Below are 14,001 nucleotides of genomic sequence, written 5' to 3' on the forward strand. Positions count from 1 at the left end.
GCTGTCCTCTCTGCTGAAACCCACCTTCTCACATACTGATATGATTAGCTTCATTTCAATATTCAGGTCATCAGAGATGCCTTCCATTTCCCCCCTTCTTCATAACATACTCATCAGTGTTAGAATTTACTCATGTACTCGTTTATTTTGTCTCTTAAATGAGAATAAGACTTCTATAAGGAAAAGAAGTATGTCTGTGACAGTCCTCACCATGTTCTAGGATTCACAGGAGTGATTGACACATGGTAGATGATCCTTAGATATTTTTAAATGAATAAATAAATGAATGAAGCCGGTGGAAGTTTTTCATACATTTTCTTTTGTGTTGCTCAGGACAGCCTTGCAATGTATTGTATTACTGCCAGATAATAAAAACAAGCTCTCGTGGAAGTTATAGGATTTGTCCACATTTACTGAGCTATAAAATGTCATAACTATAGCGTTAAGTTCAATGTTTGCCTCTAAACCCAGTTTATTTAACATTTGCTATCTTTTAAAAACTCTACTAAAATTTTACAAATATTCGTTCTTTGTGAAATCTCTGCACCATAAGGACTACTATCATCATCATTTTATAGGTGAGAAAGTGAGGTACAGAGAGGTCATACTGCACAAAGTCTCATGAATAGCAAGTGGCACAGCTTGGATCCAAACCCAGGTATTAGAGCTCTAGAGTCCCTGTTCTTAACCAATATATTATGTTGTATTTAGAAGACATAACCTGTCTGGGAGACTCTTGTATTTGAATAATCATAAATAGTGTACTTGTTTCCTATTGTTGTTATAACAAATTACCTCAAATTAGTGACTTAAAACAGCACCAAGTTATTCTTTTACAGTTCTGGGGACTCAACATTCTAGAATGAATTTTATGGGACTAAAATCAAGGGGTCAGCAAGACTAGTTCTCTTTGGAGTCTCCAGGAAAGAATTCATTCTGTTGTCTTTTCTAGCATATAGAGGCCCAGTGTATTCCTTGGCTTGTGGCTCCTTCATCTTCAAAATCAGTGGATAGTATCTTCTGTCTCTGACTCTGACCCTCCGACATCCCTCTTATAAGGAGCCTCCTGGTTATATTAGGCCCATCTTGATAATCCAGGATAAACTGCTCTTGCCAACATCCTCAACTTACTCAACTTAATAGCATCTGCCAAGTGTCACTTGCCTTCTGAAGTAATATTCATAGGTTCTGGAGATTAGATTGTGAAGATCTCTGGAAGTCTACCACAAATAGTATCTATCCAATTGTTCAATAGTGAATATTTTAACCACGTAATCAAGTGTAAATGTAATGAAGTCAATCAGTGATACTGTTACTGCTAAAGTATCAACTCAGTAAGGTCTACACCTACCCTTGATTCTAAATTGCCACTTCCACACCTATCCCTGCATCTCATTTTCAATCTGCTCTATTTTTCCCCACAGCACTGCCACCATTAACAACTATAAAATTTATTGTCTCTCTTCCACTAGAACATAAACTCTGTGAAGGAAGGGATTTTGATGGGTTTGTTCACAGATATACTCCATTACCCATGCTCTAAAAAAACATCTATTACATAACAGGCACTCAATAATTGTATATTAAATAACAAATCCATGAATAAACATCAGCACACAGATCATTCTCTGAGAAAGCAGGATAAGATGATTGATTAAATAACCACTTTGTTTCAATTAGCTCTTACTTTATTTAAAAAATATCTTATATGGATGATTCCACTACAATTGTATTATCTTATTATTGAATTCTTTGTGATGGCAAAAACATGAAATCTAATGTTATAATATCTCCAAAAGATAGAATAATATATGGCACATAATAGATACTTGATAAAATTTGCTAAAAAAGTGAATGGATCATAGATTCAGGTACACAGAGAGTTAACTCCTTTGCTATACTCATAACTAAAAATGAATCTTTTAGTATGCTAAAAACAAAAAGATTATGCTTATTGATTATAGCAGAGTTCTAACAGTATATTCTAAATACTGTCTTTAAATACATACGTCCTCCCTGGTTTTCAATGCTAATTGTGTGTTATTGTGTGTAAAAGAGAGAAAACAGAAAAAGAAAGAGACAGAGTTGAAATATCACTGTAATGAAATGAAACTGTTTTTATTAAAAAAAATTTCAATTAGATTTTAGTCTTTTTTTTTTTTTTTTTTTTTACCAGAACTTCTCAGAGTTATGTTGACAAAAGCATATGAGAGTCTGGAGCCCATCTACTTAATGATAGGACTTGAAACAACCAGTGACTTTGTTACAAGCAAGTATAAGAAAGCTACACTTATTGCTTTGACCACATCATGATCAAGATAAATCTTTAAACTGATGGATAACTGAGATGAGAATTAAGACTGGATTGTATTGTACACTCAAACTATCTAAAAGTCTTAAATGAAGCAGATTTTATTTACTCCAGATCATCTCAAGATTTTTTTTTGTTCCATAGTTTCTAATTCTGTCAGCCATTTTAATATGAACAGATAGCAGAATCAATTTTGACTTATGTCCCTATATCATCCTTATGACCTGAAGATGCACTATCGCTTCCTTTTCTAAGAGCATTCTAGACTATATAGGATGTAGTAGTTTGAGAGTTAACTGATCCATCCTCCTCTACACTAGTTCCCTTTTTGTTACTTGTGTTGTGTGGGTATCTCTGAGTAACTCATATGATGCACTTCTTGTATTTGAGAGTTCTCCTTAGTTCTAACTGAAATGCTTATTCAAATACATCTTGGTTTATTTTCTCTTGCTTTTAAAATGTTAGCTCGTTCTGTGGACAATAGTTCTTCTTCCATTTGAATTTACTAGATCACTTCATAGTTTAACTGTGGTACATAACTCTTTTGAAATTGTCCTTTAAAAAGCAAAGATCCTAACTTTCCAGAAAGCCTTTTACGATTAATGTGAAATGGCTATTTGCCGGTATAGGAGCTTCAAAAGGCTCCCTGTCAAAGTGCCAAACCATAGTTAGAAGTGCCCTGAATACCCCTGTGAATGCAGAATTGAAATTACCTTGCATTATCATTGCATTGATGTGTCTTCGTTTCAAATCAGATAAACTGTCAATTCTATTTAAATAAACCTCACCCTCACAGAGGCTAGAACCGTCCTTCACTCCCCCATTCCTCCTCTTTTTTTAATTGAAACCACCACAAAGCTAGAATTGTGAATGTTTTACTTGAATGTTTTAAAGTAAAAGTTGAGTTGGCAGTGATGTTAAAATTTATTGGCCCACTTCAGTAAAAAAACAAAATCTACAGATGGACTTATAATATTTCATTTTTATTCTTATTCTACATAGCTGGACTCCTGCTTAAGTAGGAGGTGTGGAAATTAATTATTTTCCTCCCATGTGTACCATCCTCTTGTGGCTTCTGTCACAAATCAGTACACTGTGGGGTTTTATAATCAGAATTCTGCCTCCAAGAATGCCTCGTTAAGTGAATAATACCACCAAACCTAACTTGGTAATTGGCTCGTTGAGTCATGTGACTTGCCATCCCTCTCTTCAGTATTGAGGTAGGGTAAGAGCAGTGTATCATTAATTATATTTATAAAGTAGTAGAGTTCAAAACGAAGAAAGTGAACGCAGAAATTTCAAACCTAAGAGACCTGAAAGATGAATTAGTTAATCTCTTAATTTGCAATGAAGAAAATTACTCTGGAGAGTTTGGGAGCATTATCCAGGGTCCCATGGGTACTTTGAGGCAAGACTTTCCCACTATACCATATCATCACCTTCTTTACCGTATAAAACAAAAAATCCCATCAGCAACAGTAAAGTAGACCTACTACAAAGAGACTTATGTGTATGCACTAGATGTCAATTCTGAAATCTAACCATGTCATTCTGCATCATAAAATCCTTCTATGACCTCTTCTCATTCTCTCCAGCATAAAATTCAAAGCTGGACATTGATTTTTCTTTACAATCTACCTCTTAACTTACTGGTTTCCTGTGTTAGGACCAGCGCACAGGCACTCTTATTAGCATTTCACAAAATATGCCACATTCTAACATATCTTCTTTCTTGTAAACATTGCTTATTCCTTCCACCTGGAGTTCTCTTCAGTCAGAGGCAATCAGATAAGGACGCTGTCCTTCATGAGTAGAGCAAGCTTTATTTTCTTTGGAAGCATTTCCTAAGCCTCTCCAGGCGATTTAGGGCTGTTTCTCCATGCTTTTCCCATAATACCTATTTTATATCTCTCATAACACTCTACCATTACCATATATTTTCTGGAATCTACAATTAATATGAGCACCATGATCAGAGAGACTTTAACTTTTTCATTTCTGTATTCTCAGTGATTAGCATGGTGTCTGACCCTCGTAGGCATGCAACACGTTTGTTGAATGAACAAATGAAAATAAACACATGTTTAAATGATGATCACACACTTCTCCCCATTTTATCTTCCTTTCCACCTCTATGTTTATGGGCATCAAAATTTAGACCTCTACCATGATTTCTCTTTTAGGCAGATGAGTATGCCATTCCTAATAATAAAATAATTCCCAGCAACTCTTTAATTACTTTCATCTTCAATTGGCCATTAATTGAGTTTGTGTAGATAACCAACTCAATTTAATTCCATAGTAGAGGAGGTATGTGACTTTATCTGGCATTATACTTCATATTTATGTGTCTTTAAGAAACATGAAACATGGGATGCCCAGGTGGCTCAGCAGTTGAGCGTCTGCCTTCAGCTCAGGGCATGATCCTGGAGTCCCGGGATCGTGTCTTACATCGGGCTCCCTGCATGGAGCCTGCTTCTCCCTCTGCCTATGTCTCTGCCTCTCTCTTTCTGTGTCCCTCATGAATAAATAAATAAAATCTTTTTTAAAAAAAAAAAAAGGAAGTGTGGAACATATGGAAATCATGTGGATACTTCAGATTGAGTTCTTTTTCTATGATGTTTGCATAGATCAAATTAATGAGATGTATGTTGAACTTCCATTTTGCTTTTTGTATACTCATTGTCTGAATGGGGAGAGTCTTTTTCCTTAGGTATCATCCCTGGGAAGATGATATAAAATATACCTCAGAGGAAAGGAGTCTTACTGAAAAAAAAAAATGATAAAAAACCAATTGGATTTTGTACAGACTAATTCTATCCCAAATTATCATGTTACAAGTCATGAAACCACAGATATTAAAACATTCTGCTTAGCTAACTAGATGAATTATGATAAAAGTTTTATATATGTAATATCATGATTTTAAAAAGGGAACAAAATTTTAGGCCATTTTTGAAGTCAATTAATTTCCAGAATTAGAAAACTTGGCTAATGGGAATATAACAGACCTAAATAGAGTGCCTCGTGTGAGTAGCTTTAAATGCATAGTTCTTTTTTAAATGGTCACATAAAAATTAAGTTTAGAATAATATTTTGAGGTAACTGGTTAATGTTGCTAAACTATTCAAAGGTAGTGCTTTGTAAGGATTCATTCCCAGAATGCCATACTCAAAATGACAAATGCTTAGAAAAATAAATACAAAGAAAATTAAAATGTAAACAGATTGATAAAGAAAACTAGAAATTCCTTTCTGCTCAGATGAATCGGATTAAAAAAATGCTTCTGGGACAATGAGAACAGACACAGGGATGTATGTGTTTTGTGACTCTGCAGAACCAAGAAAAACTAAAACAAATATATCATGCAAAGTACTTGCATTATTAAGATATACACTCTGTGTGGCTTCTAAGATATACATTTCTTTTTTCTTGATAGCTATTGTGACATATCTTGCAAACTGAAAAGATGGTAGTTTGAGAATACATGATGATGACTTCCTTCCATGTAGGAAATACGGAGACCAACTTACAAAGGGTCTTCTGTGGATTGGGGCATCTAGACAGGAACGCTCTTCTTCATCCTTGAAGTAGTCCTAATGAACCACAAAACTCAAGAACTTGGGTGTCTTAATGCTCTTTTCAGGAGACCCTGGATGATAATCTTGAACTCTCCAGACTAATTTTCTTTATAAGTTTTAGTAGAATGTTTCCCACCTAAAGGTCAATAATTGTTGAAGAATGAATGATATCTGATATTCAAGGTCAAAGGTGTTTACAAACTGTCACCAAATTCAAGCACATTCTTCTACAGCACTTTTTAAATTTGCTCTGCAGCTCACCAACAGAAAACTATGAAAAGAAGAGTACCCCAAGGGGGGCGGGAGTGGAAGGATTTGTGGGGGGAAGTGGAAGGAGTCGGGGTAGGAGAAGACATCACAGTCCAGCATCACAGTTCACTATAAGAATGACATATTATTTTGACTATCAAATGAGATGAAATATAATATTCTTTGTAAATAAAATTTTTTAAAGATTTTACTCATTTATGTGACACAGAGAGAGTGTACAAGAAGGCAGAGAGGCAGGCAGAGGGAGAGGGAGAAGCAGGCTGCTCTGTGAGTGGGACTTCATGAGGAGCTCCATCCCGGGACCCTGGGATCTTGACCTGTGGCAAAGGCAGATACTTAACTGACTGAGCCACCCAGGTGCCTCTATTCTCTGTAGGCTATTAAGGTGCTAGCTTCGTGTATTAAAATTATTAGTATTTGGGATTACTCCCATAATTTTATTTCTTGCATATTTCCTGCCACTAATCTTAAAATATATTTAGTTTCTCCAAGAATATCTTGTGAGTATAAAAACTTTACTTTTTCTTCCTTTAACTTTCTCCATAGTGCCTAGAGAGAATTTTTGTTCACTCAGCATTTCTTGGCAAATGAAAAGCAGTTCTGGGGATCCCTGGGTGGCTCAGTGGTTTAGCACCTGCCTTCAGCCCAGGGTGTGATCCTGGGGCCCCAGGATCGAGTCCCACATCAGGCTCCCTGCATGGAGCCTGCTTCTCCCTCCGTCTGTGTCTCTGCCTCTCTCTCTCTTTCTCTCTCTCTTCTGTGTCTCATGAATAAATAAATAAAATCTTTAAAAAAAGAAAAGCAGTTCAACAAGTATTATGAAAATTCACTGACATTTGGAAGCTATCAGACGCATGCTAATTACATGCTTCCTAGCCTTTTATCAGATGCTGATAGCAAACCTGGCCTGACTGCTCAATGACAATATTTCATTCGATGGATCAATCAGTGACACAATTTTCTCTATGAAAAGAACACATATTTACCGTTATAACAAATATTACAGCTATGAAGTCTTTTAACATCACAGAAATTTCCACAAAATTTATTATTTTTGTATTGTCATTGTTATTTCCAGTATCATCCCAAGACATCAGACTATAATGAGCTATGGGGTTTGTGCTGGATGAAATCATTGCTTTATATTCTGATGGCTGAAGTAGCCCAAGTGTTCCCAATTCTGTGTCTGTACTCGTTCAGCTTTTAGAGAGGTGTCTTTTTCAGCTAGCGATAGCATAAGGCTTTGCCTCTAGAGTAACGACAATAGCATGTCAAGGAGGGAAATAGGCTTCGTTGTACCTGTGGTTTGATGTAATGGTTGTTAGGCACGGATCCATAGAGAGAAATTTCACATAGCTCAGAGATATTCAACATCTGCCATAAGCCTTGACCCTATTCTACAACAGTGTCTATAAGCTATGGGGGGACATGTTATTGAAGGATGTCTGATTCCAAGAACCATCACAGCTGTCACTGGGGTTTATTCTATCCACTGGCTGATATGCTTATCATAAAACCACAAACCTTGTATTGACTCGTGTTCAGATCTTGACTGTTCCCATTATACAAGAAAGAGTTAGAAAATAAACACTTGTAGCAGTTTCAGCTTAATGCTTTTTAGAATTGTGTTGGCTAGACAGCAAATCAAATATTCCCCCTCCCTTCTTCCCTCCTTTTCTACTCTTCCATTAAAACAAACACATAAAAATCAAATAAAGGATCAGATCAGGGATCTTTGTGGTCACACTGCTAATGCCTGGAACTTGAAAATTGGACCTAAGAAACAGATGTGATTCAGCTAGTAGAGATATGTAAATCAGGACAAGTTCTAGGCTAAGAACTAAAGAAAAAAAAAAAAGAAAAAGAAAAAGAAAAAAAATCAGGTCAGGTCTGGAAGAAATTATGCTCTTTGAAAGTAAGAGTTTAAGCAACACTGTGCCTCAAAGCATCAGTGCTGTACTACTGGTATTTATGGCTGGCTGGCTATTAGATAAGTTATCATAGAGATGCAGAATGAGAAAGTCTAGAGAGAGAATGGAAGTATTTTTCAACTTATCTACTAGCTAATACCTGAGAAATGGTTTTTGGTAGCTGGTACCTCCATGTCTGAATGGTCATTAGTAGTTCTCATATAATCACTATGATCATTTCACTGCCACAAAGGGCAAAATTGTGATTTTTATGAACACCACCTCTATTTATGTTTAACTAGTAAGAGCAATACCCAGAACCATGTAGAGGTCTTTTTTCACCCTTTTTGAAGTACACTTAGCATGGTGTTATGTAATGGAATTAAATGCAGAGAAAATCTATTTCATAACAGTAAGTTAGGTGAAAGTTGTTAAGCAAGGCAGTCTCTTGTCCTATTGCCTGCACCTGACTGCCAGTAGTTAGGATGTCCCTCACCTCACTCACCATATCTATGCATGAGAGAAATGATCTGTCTTTGAGACGTTTCCCCGAGATTCTTCAACATAGTGCTCTTTGATATTCATACTCCTTATTGTAGGAGTGCTCTAAGTCATCCTAGGCATATATTCCAGTTTTCTCGGCTTTCTGGGGACTTGAAGCTGCCTTAGAATAGCCTTAGCTGTGTCTGCTCTCTTTACTACATGGATCCTGCACATAGTATAGACTTCACAGAGCAAAAGAATGCCTGAACTCTTGCAGTTCATTCTCTTCTTTATGCCAACAGCTTACCTTCTATTGTTTTTTGTTTGTTTGTTTGTTTTGTTTTTTTAGTTGGTTGTTTTTTGCTCTTGGCCAAGCAAGAGATCATTTTTGGCCTCTAACTAGTCTCTCTCTCACACAAAACACCAAACTACACCCCAAAACAAAAAACTAAAACACACCAAATTCCCATTTCTCTGGTATTATTGTATCTTACTGTAGAATCTACACTAATTACTAGTCACCACTGAGCTATCACTTTCCTCTTTTATATCTATTGCTACATCTCAATTTTCTTTGGAAGTACTGTTTGTCATATCTCCTCTGCTTTGATACTGAAGGTTTTCTAACATGTTAACGTAATCAGGCTTAAAAACATTCACTGACATCCCCTGCCACTGGGCAGGTATTCCTGCTTCTCCTAACGCTCCTCTGTGACATCCCTCTGTGTCCTGGGCTGCTAAGTTGCTCCGCAACAGAAATATTGTGATGGTAAGGGCTCCCATATAAAAAGCTTTTTTCACAAACTCCAAGTTGGTCTATAAAAACAATTCTTTATTAATATGGCTATAATAGCCATAGTTTCTTCCCTCCAACCTTTATATACAACATACAAAAATAATGTCTCTTATGGGCCATATCCTAGCACATACCTAGCATTGTTGTTGCAATGGGAGGGGGAACAATTCTCAGACGAGAAAATTGTTAACAATTAAAACATGTTTTAGACAAATTTCCTCTCTACACAGCACAGCTCCTGTCTGCCAATTTGCATGTGAGAACTGCTGTTTAAACTACACTTATTCTGTTTGAAAGAAAAGGAAATTGTGCCGGACAAAATGTCAATCCTTTGGTAAAGTCAAGGTAGCTTATCGCTGAGTTTCCTGTTCATTTTGTAGGACTTCACTCTGTCATGAAAGGATATTTGATATGTTTGGTATGGGTATGGCAGATGGTAATTATACTCATAAATTCATTTTGTGATGATTTTCCTATTATTTTTCTGGTCACAGAAATTAGCAATCTATTTTGGTTTATAAGTATCAGAGGATCATTTATTCAGTATTAAGTGATTATTTGCCAGGAGCTTACTCTATACCAGGCACCCTAAAGGTGTTCTGCTTCTCTGGCTGAACACTGAATGACCCACTCATGTGGATCTTACATCTTACATCTCATGTAAGATTGAGAATTAGTGATACAAGTAAATCCCAAAGCAAAAATAACTGGAATATTTTAATGAAACACACAGAAGTTCTTGATATTATTATCAAACTAGCAAAGTACAAATTTTTAAAATAAAAGATAAAAATAACTTCATACAATAAATACTTCATTGTAACAGTCTATTGCAATTATATGACCCCAGATAAACAGGGTGTGGCCCCCTAGAAAATTCTATAAAGGTTAAGAGCTCACTTCAACAGGGAGAGACACTAATTTTACACAAAAGGAATCAATCACTGACTATACAGAAATTACCTCAGCAGGAAAAGAAAATGACTACTTTTATACAGATACTAAGAACTCACCTATCTATACTTAGGCTAGTGAGCAGAACAAACACTTGCCAGACTGAAGGAGAAATTCCTAAGCCTCCATGCAAAATACTACCTGGTGCCTTGGATGCGATACAACACCTAGGAGGAGTAATACAGCATGGAAGCCTCACTAAAGCTTGGAGGCGAAAGTATTAAAAATGTACTCAGTAAAAATATACTGGAGCATAAAATTATTCACCAGAAAAGAGCAAATGACACCCTCAGAGCCAGAGTTCTACTAGAAAGCATCTCAACAACAGGAGACGGGGTAGTGGACCTGCTGGAATGGCAACACCATCCAGGTAAGAAGGATTATATGGTCCATGCTTGTGCTTTCCAACCTTGCCCAAGTACTCTGTCTTTGAAGCATATTCATAAAATAGTCTGAGATGACTTTAAGCCATAGTTGTCACTTTTTATGTAATCTTTGCAGCTATTTCCCCCTATTCCTTTTCTAAATTTCAGCTTGATAGATTGTTTCTAATATGCTTAAGATTAATAATGGAAGTCAATCTCCTGACTGGTAGAAGGAATGCCTGAACAGGTTTGTATTTAGAGGAGAGATACTGCTAAAAGGTAGCCTCACCTTTAATTTCACCTCTCCAGTACAGTGACTAAAGAAGGCATGGGCTCTATCATGTCATTAGCGTGTCTCTTGGACTCTACAGTTCTATCCTTGATGGCATGCCTGTGTCTCCAGCTCCCATCGGGCCCCTAGAAGAATGCTGAGCACACAGGAGCATAGTATTTTATTCAAACATTCATTTGTAGAATGAACCAATGAAGAAGCTTGGCAGCCTAGAAAGAATACTGAAAATTTTAGATGCTTCAGCCAATGAGAACTATATGTAATTGTCTTAGCCAAATATATTTATCAAGCACTTGGAAGTCTGATTTAATACCTGAGATTCTATTGAGCTCCTGAGGTGCAACAAATTACAAATCAAGAGACTTGGCCTATTGTTTTGGCTGGGTGGTCAAATATTTACCCAAAAAAGCCAGGAAATCACCGTCTTAGTGTTTGGATCCATGAAATGGGAATAATGTTAGCCTCACGTGTTTGTTGTTATGCTTGGCCAAGACACTCTATGTGAAAATGCTATTAAAAGAACTAAGAACTGTATAAATATTAGGGTTGTTGTCTTATTTTACAAATGCCAGATACTGAATTGATTATTTGCTTGTCTGTGTCTCTTAACATTTTTACATGTGTAAATATATGGACAAATAAAAAATGAGGAGAAAAACTACTTAAACAGTAGCCAGACCAAATATTTTTAGTATTCTTTACTATGCTTCTAAATATTTAATAGATTATTAGTAGATGCAAACATAGAAGACACTATTTCACATTTGCATGTTAATGAAAAATCATGAATTATACATTATTTGCTGTGTAGAGTAGTGGAAACAGTATTCATTTTTTATGGCCATAAAAACTTAGATTGTCTCCTGAAACACACATCAAATCCCCTTCTGTAATAGTGCCAGAAAGATCTGCAAGCTTTATAAAACCATCTCCAGCGAAATTAGATAGATTTGTTTGTGCCGCTTTGCAACACGTTACTGTGAAAGTTCATTTTAAACAAAATAGTTTTAATAATGTCATTACTAATGTATATTTGGTCATCACTAAAAAATGGGGTTTTAATATGAATACTTCATTTTAATAAACGACAGAGGAAGCAAGTTGCCCTGAGTCAGCAGGAAGTGGTTATACACCAGAGAACAGCCTGATTGTGTTAGATTCATCCAGAACACTGAACAGCCCAGAGACGGTCCAAGAAAAAACAACTGGCTTTATTCAAATGATTAGGCTTACTGCAGCTCAATAGTGAGAGTCACACATTCTCCTATTATTTCTTGACCTTATGCCAAAAACTCCTACTTACAGTAATAATTAGAATTAGTGTTTCCAGTGCATGCCTCCAACCATCTTCTTAACAAACAGTAAAAAAAAAAAAAAAAAAAAAAAAGATGCTTACGAACTATGCAGTTAATGAAATTTTTCTTTACTTTGTTTCATTAATACAGCTTAATTTTCCTAACTCTTTACCTTTGTAACAAGTATATATATCTTATGTTGCTAAGTCACTACAAGTGCCATCACCAGTATTGCCAATCCTACAGTTTCGAAGGAACCAGTGTTTTCTTTCTGCTTCTCATTAAATTCTAAAGAAATTCCTTTTATTTTCCTGGTCAGAGCAAGCACATATGTAAAGCTATCTTTGACTGCTGTCATTCTGGGTTGTGTGCATTTTTTGTCAGTAATATGGAAAACTGTAAATACTTCAAATATTGAATCACAAATGCTGGAATTAGCATATAGTATAAATTATTGTGCCTACTATTTTAATGAAAGGCACAGTTTGTGAGAGCAGTTTGCGGTCTGAGTGGGCCAATGAAACCTTCATGGATGTCGATGAAATGGTTCTGTCTACAGACCCATCTGAACTCTTCACAAGGCTTCCTGTTATGCCCAGTCTGTGCTGCCACGAAGGAAATGGTGAAAAGAAAGTCATGTCATATTTATGCATTTAGTGATTCTTGCAGCACTGTGGTTATTACCACTCACAGAAGCCTAACACATACATCCAAGGAGTTTACCCTTAGTTGGCAGGACCTAATGGGAAATCAAATAGAAATCACAAGGTGTGAAAAACAAACAGGATGAAAATAATCAAAACCTAAAAAAAATATTTAATAGAATAAATCTGATTGCTAAGCCAAGCGGGATCTGAATTCCTTATAGGAGATTCAGCTCAAGATTGGAATCCCCAAACCTAAACTGGACCACACAGCTCTGCCAATGATTTTACTCTGCCTTGATGAGGCATCTAGCTGGAGGCAGTGGGGCATTTGGAACCTTCGTTTTCTTATTTCTAAACCGGGAGAATAAAATCTCTACTTCAGTCTCCTCAACTCATTTGTTGTCATGAACAAATGATCAGAGATGAGTCTTGTAAATTCTTTTTTTTTTTAATTAATTTATTTATTTATGATAGTCACAGAGAGAGAGAGAGAGGCAGAGACATAGGCAGAGGGAGAAGCAGGCTCCATGCACTGGGAGCCCGATGTGGGATTCGATCCCGGGTCTCCAGGATCGTGCCCTGGGCCAAAGGCAGGCGCCAAACCGCTGCGCCACCCAGGGATCCCGAGTCTTGTAAATTCTACATGGCTACATGCTGATGGCATCTTTGAGCTCGAGGCAAGAGCCTGTATGGTAAATCCATCATCTCGTTCCTCTGCTTCCCATAGGGGCCTCCCATGGCTTCACACAGACACTTGGTAAGCCAGGCTCTTTGCATGGCCAGCAAGTCTTTCCACAGCCTGGGCTCTGCTGCTCTCTCCAGTATGACTCAGTATGTGCAATAGGTATACTAGGGTGGGAATGGTCCAAGATCATTTCCACTTCAAGGCCTTTTATGTGCAAGACCCTTTGACTAGCATGCTTTTTGCCCAGGTCTTGACATGGCTGGCTCCTCTTCCTTCCAGCCCTGTTAAATTTTACTTCAGCTGGTCTTTTTTAGCCTCCAGCTACGGTGTCCTTGCCCATAGCATTCTCTGCCTATTGTCTTTTCATGATCTGAAATTATCTGCCTCAATTGTTTACCTGTTTGCTGTAAGT

The sequence above is a fragment of the Canis lupus genome, chromosome 6 (genome assembly GCF_003254725.2).
Source record: "Canis lupus dingo isolate Sandy chromosome 6, ASM325472v2, whole genome shotgun sequence".
NCBI lineage: Eukaryota > Metazoa > Chordata > Mammalia > Carnivora > Canidae > Canis > Canis lupus.